The sequence below is a fragment of the Zalophus californianus genome, chromosome 13 (assembly GCF_009762305.2).
Source record: "Zalophus californianus isolate mZalCal1 chromosome 13, mZalCal1.pri.v2, whole genome shotgun sequence".
Lineage (NCBI taxonomy): Eukaryota > Metazoa > Chordata > Mammalia > Carnivora > Otariidae > Zalophus > Zalophus californianus.
The window spans coordinates 81,035,983-81,041,531 of record NC_045607.1 but is presented as its reverse complement, the minus strand read 5'-3'; the positions used below and the strand labels follow the sequence as shown (position 1 = coordinate 81,041,531).

At 38.6% G+C, this 5,549-nt stretch overlaps 1 pseudogene; it reads left to right on the top strand.

Moving 5' to 3' along the window:
* The first annotated feature begins 3,824 nt into the window (after nt 1-3,824).
* On the top strand, nt 3,825-4,656 carry LOC113934868 (annotated as a pseudogene).
* Nucleotides 4,657-5,549: the final 893 nt, after the last annotated feature.

The following is a 5,549-nucleotide window of genomic DNA, read 5'->3' as shown; positions in this document are numbered from 1 at the left end:
TGGTTGTCAGGTGAATGAATGAGGTAGGGCAGGTATAAGGGAAAAAAGAGCTATTGGTGATGGACCTCAGTATCTTGAGGAGAATAGGAAGTTGTGGAGACTGGCAGACTGGAGAACATGTACGAAAGAAGCGCATCCACTACTCAGCTTTGGCAAATTGTTGCCATGATGGAACATGGGTCCCTCATTTCCAAATATTCTGACTATTCTAGAGAAGCCATGAATCAGTATTTTATGGGAAATCCCCCAATTTTGTGTATTTAGAGTTTTGGTATTTCGAAATTTTGTAGGCCCAAACCAAAGACAAGCGATAGAGTGGACCACTGGTTTTCCATCTCTGCCTTGGTCATGCCCTTCTTGGAGCAGCCATAGTATTAGAATGAACCACAGGAGATTGCTGAGTGGCAATTTCATAGGTTTCAATTTGATACTTTGACCTTCCTATCAGTACAGCATGTAAAACATTGGAGAATGATTATTTGAGAATGGCTTCAGTTGTTTCAGAAAACTTGGGTGCAGGATATCAGACTTCTTAAATTTTTGAACTAATCTTCGAAAAAGCAGCAAAGAATGTCCAATGGAAAAAAGACAGTCTCTTCAACAAATGGTGTTGGGAAAATTGGACAGCCATATGCAGAAGAATGAAACTGGACCATTTCTTTACACCATATACAAAAATAGACTCAAAATGGATGAAAGACCTAAATGTGAGACAGGAATCCTTCAAAATCCTAGAGGAGAACATAGGCAGCAACCTCTGTGACCTCGGCCACAGAAACTTCTTGCTAGGCATGTCTCCAAAGGCAAGGGAAGCAACGGCAAAAATGAACGATTGGGACTTCATCAAGATAAAAGTTTTTGCACAGCAAAGGAAACAGTCAACAAAACCAAAAGACAACCAACAGAATGGGAGAAGATAATTGCAAATGACATATCAGATAAAGGGCTAGTATCCGGGGCGCCTGGCTGGCTCAGTCGTAAGTGTCTGCCTTCGGCTCAGGTCATGATACCAGGGTCATGGGATCGAGCCCTGTGTCGGGCTCCCTGCTCTGCGGGAAGCCTGCTTCTCCCTCTCCCACTCCCGCTGCTTCTGTTCCCTCTCTCGCTGTGTCTCTCTCTGTCATATAACCAAATAAAATCTTAAAAAAAAAAAAGGGCTAGTATCCAAAATCTATAAAGAACTTATCAGACTCAACACCCAAAGAACAAATGATCCAATCAAGAAATGGGCAGAAGACATGAACAGACATTTCTCCAAAGAAGACATCTAAATGGCCAACAGACACATGGAAAAATGCTCCACATCACTCGGCATCAGGGAAATCCAAATCAAAACCCCAATGAGATACCACCTCACACTAGTCAGAATGGCTAAAATTAACAAGTCAGGAAACAACAGATGTTGGTGAGGATGGGGAGAAAGGGGAACCCTCCTACACTGTTGGTGGGAATGCAAGCTGGTGCAGTCACTCTGAAAAACAGTATGAAAGTTCTTCAAAAAGTTGAAAATAGAGCTACCCCATGACCCAGCAATTGCACTACTGGGTATTTACCCCAAAGATACAAATGTAGTGATCCGAAGGGGCATGTGCACCCCAACGTTTATAGCAGCAATGTCCACAATAGCCAAACTATGGAAAGAGCCCAGATGTCCATCGACAGATGAATGGATAAAGAAGATGTGGTATATACATATAAAATGGAATATTATGGAGCCATCAAAAATTGAAATCTTGCCATTTGCAATGACATGGATGGAACCAGAGGGTATTATGCTAAGTGAAATAAGTCAGTCAGAGAAAGACAATTATCATATGATCTCACTGATATGTAGAATTTAAGAAACAAAACACAGGGTCATAAGGGGAAGAGAGGAAAAAATAAAACAAGACAAAACCAGAGGAGGAGACAAACCATAAGAGATCCCTTTTTTTTTTTTTTTAAGATTTTATTCATTTATTTGTCAGAGAGGGAGAGAGCACAAGCAGGGGTAGTGGCAAGCAGAGGGAGAAGCAGACTTCTCAGTAAGGAGCTCAATGCGGGACACGATCCCAGGGTGATCTGATGCCAGGGTGATGACGTGAGCCTAAGACAGATGCCTAGCCGACTGAGACACCCAGGCATCCCCCATAAGAGACTCTTAATCACAGGAAACAAACTGAGGGTTGCTGGAGGGGAGGCGGGTAGAGGGATGGGGTAACTGGGTGATGGACATTAAGGAGGGCATGTGATGTAATGAGCACTGGGTATTATATAAGACTGATGAATCATAGACTTGTACCTCTGAAACCAATAATACATTATATGTTAAATAATTGAATTTAAATTTAAAAATGTAAAAAAAAAGGAATATCAATTCAACAGAACTTACTCAAGCATCCTACAAAACACAGGACTTTTTAAAAGCAGACTTCGCAATCTGCATGATTTATAAGCTTGGGCTGCTTATGAGGGAGGTCAACCAGAATTAATAAAAACTCAGAATTATAGTTTAATGTACTAGAAAGAACATTTTTAAAAAATTGCATCTAAGAAATAGAATTAATTCAGTCTAAAGTATTTTTAAGTCAAAATTCACCTAAATCTGGTTTTATATGTAGAGGCTATGCATTATTGGGTGTTAGGATCACTAATTAACACTTAAAACGATAATAGTACAAATTTTAAAAATATAGGCAGTTCTCCTAAGTTGTTGATCTTGAATGTGATGTAAATTTGACAAAATCAGAAATTTGTGCAAATGTAAATCACAATTCCACCAGGCTGAACTGCTTGAAAATGTTCACTAGATGACAGTAACAGCTATTTATCATGTGCCCATACTTTACCAGCAGCATAATCCTAAGAGGCAATAATTATTATCCTAAGTTTTCAGTTAAGTTATAGTGTTTGAGGAGGTTAAACAACTGGCCCAACACCACACAGCTAGTAAGTAACAGAACGTGGCCTCAAGCTGAGAAAGGCTTAGTTGCAGACCCTTTGTACTGAATGCCAGTTAATACTGCTAAGAGAGAATTAAGAGTTGATCTATTCCAATGTTTATCAAACTTGAGTGATGAAGCTATCTCTTTTGCAAAAAAAACCAAAAAAACCCCCCAAAAAACAAAAAAAAACTCACATGGATTCACAATGTTGACATAAATTCTTTATATTATAAGAATCTTAAGTAGGTACAAAATGTTCCTTTTATGCCCATATTTGTTATATAAGCATAAAGTCAAACTACATTACAAATTAAATACCAAGCAAATTAAAAAACCAATACAATTTTAATTAGCAGCCTTAACATGATAGAAGATGCTTTTTTTGCTGAAACTGAATTGCCCAGATTAGTTTTAAAAATATCTACCAGTAAATACTGTAGGTAATCATTCTGCAGTAATGGAGTGTTCATATAAATGTAATGTTCTGAATGTTATTAATAATTTCAAGGCAGTGAGAAATGTTCAGATGCCAATTTTCATGGAGTCATGTGTAACTGCAAATTATCTTATATCCTTGAAGATAAGGTTGGCATTCTGCCTTTTTGGAAATCTACATTAAAGGGTACCTAATTGAATTATCGCTGGGATGTGCAACTAAGATTTTCTCATATGTTAATTGCTTTACAAACCTATACCCCAGAAAGCAGATTACACTGGGGTTCAGCAAGTCTAAACTATCGTGATACTATATGATGGTTCAATTCTCCATCTACTTTTCTCTTTTCAAAGTTTTGGGCACTGGTTAAAGATAGTGTTAACTCTTGATTTGTAATTCAGGAGGCTCTCTGAGAAGAGAGAGAGACAGCGAGGCTTGAGGCTTCTTAGACGGATTGAAGGATCATGAGCTGGGATACCAAGTTCTATGAAAAGTGGTATGTGTGCAACAGAGAGAAATTATGCGAATCACTCCAGGCTGTCTTTGTTCAGAGCAACCTTGACCAAGGAACGCAGATCTTCTTAAATAACAGCATTGAGAAATCGGGCTGGCTATTTATCCAATTATATCACTCTTTCGTGTCATCCATTTTTAGCCTGTTTATGTCTAGAACGTCTATCAATGGGTCGCTAGGAAGAGGCTCAATGTTTGTGTTTTCACCAGATCAGTTTCAGAGACTGCTAAAAATTAATCCAGACTGGAAAACCCATAGACTTCTTGATTTAGATGCTGGAGATAGAGAAGTCACAAAAATCACGAGCCCTCATTTTGAAGAAATTTATGCCACTGAGCTGTCTGAAACTATGATATGGCAGCTTCAGAAGTGCTTGGTATAAATGAATGGCAGAATACAGGGTTCCAGTATGATGTCATCAGCTGCTTGAATTTGCTGGACCGCTGTGATCAGCCCCTGACTTTGTTAAAAGATATCAGAAGTGTCTTGGAGCCAACTAGAGGCAGGGTCATTGTCGCATTGGTTTTACCCTTTCATCCCTATGTGGAAAACGTAGGTGGCAAGTGGGAGAAACCATCAGAAATTTAAGAAATCAAGCGACAGAATTGGGAAGAACAAGTGAATAGTCCGCCTGAAGTTTTCAGAAAAGCTGGTTTTGTTATTGAAGCTTTCACCAGACTACCATACCTGTGTGAAGGCGACATGTATAATGACTACTACGTTTTGGATGATGCTGTCTTTGTTCTCAAACCAGTATAAACACGTGGAGGCCCGAGTCTTCAGTGCCCACCCCAACAATGTACATTCCAGAAAAGGGTCTGCGTTTGTGATTATGTGAGGGGAGGACCGTTGGGGACTGCCATTCTGAATATCATGTAGGAATTTAAAAAGCCAAAATACTAATTATTTCTTTGTAGTGTGTAAAAGGAATGTAAAAAACAAAACCCAACTCTTTGAGGATTTTTATCAACTCTTTACTCAGTATACAGGTCACACTGCAGGTATGGAAGATATTTTTTATACTTAATTACAGTAGGGACTCATTCCCAGTCAAAGCAATAGTCACAACCTCACATGGAACCAATAAATATGGATGATTGTTTTTAATAAAATGGAGACTGGCAATAAAGCTGTCCGTTCAATTGCAAATATTTGGTTATAAGGTATAGCCACTGATACTCTTTCATGTTTAGAGATTCTTTGTCATTATTCAAAAAATGTTTTTAATCATGCTAATAAACTTTTTTGGAGATAAAAAAAAAAGATAGTGTTAACTCTTACGACATGTAAGCCTTGAGTTTTCAGTGGCTGACCCCAATAAAATTCACTTCTCACTCATGTCAAAGTCTGATCAGACAGCCTTTCACATTTCATGACTCCTTCCATTTTGTGACTCTACCTACCTTTTATCCTTAGTGGCCTTTTCTGTTCAGTTGACAGATGGGGAAAGAGAGCAAAGATTGTATGTGCTGGAGGGGAAGTGGGGTGGGTTCTTATATGGGCCTGACTTGGAAATAGCATAACTTCTGCCAGAATAGTCACCTGGCCAGGTACAAAAAAAGAGAGGCTACTAAGTATAATCTAGTTGTGTGTTAAAAAAGGAAAAGGAAACAATAAATATATAGCAGAATAGTCCTCATTATGAAAAAAAGTCATTTTTTTAAGTGAACCAGAA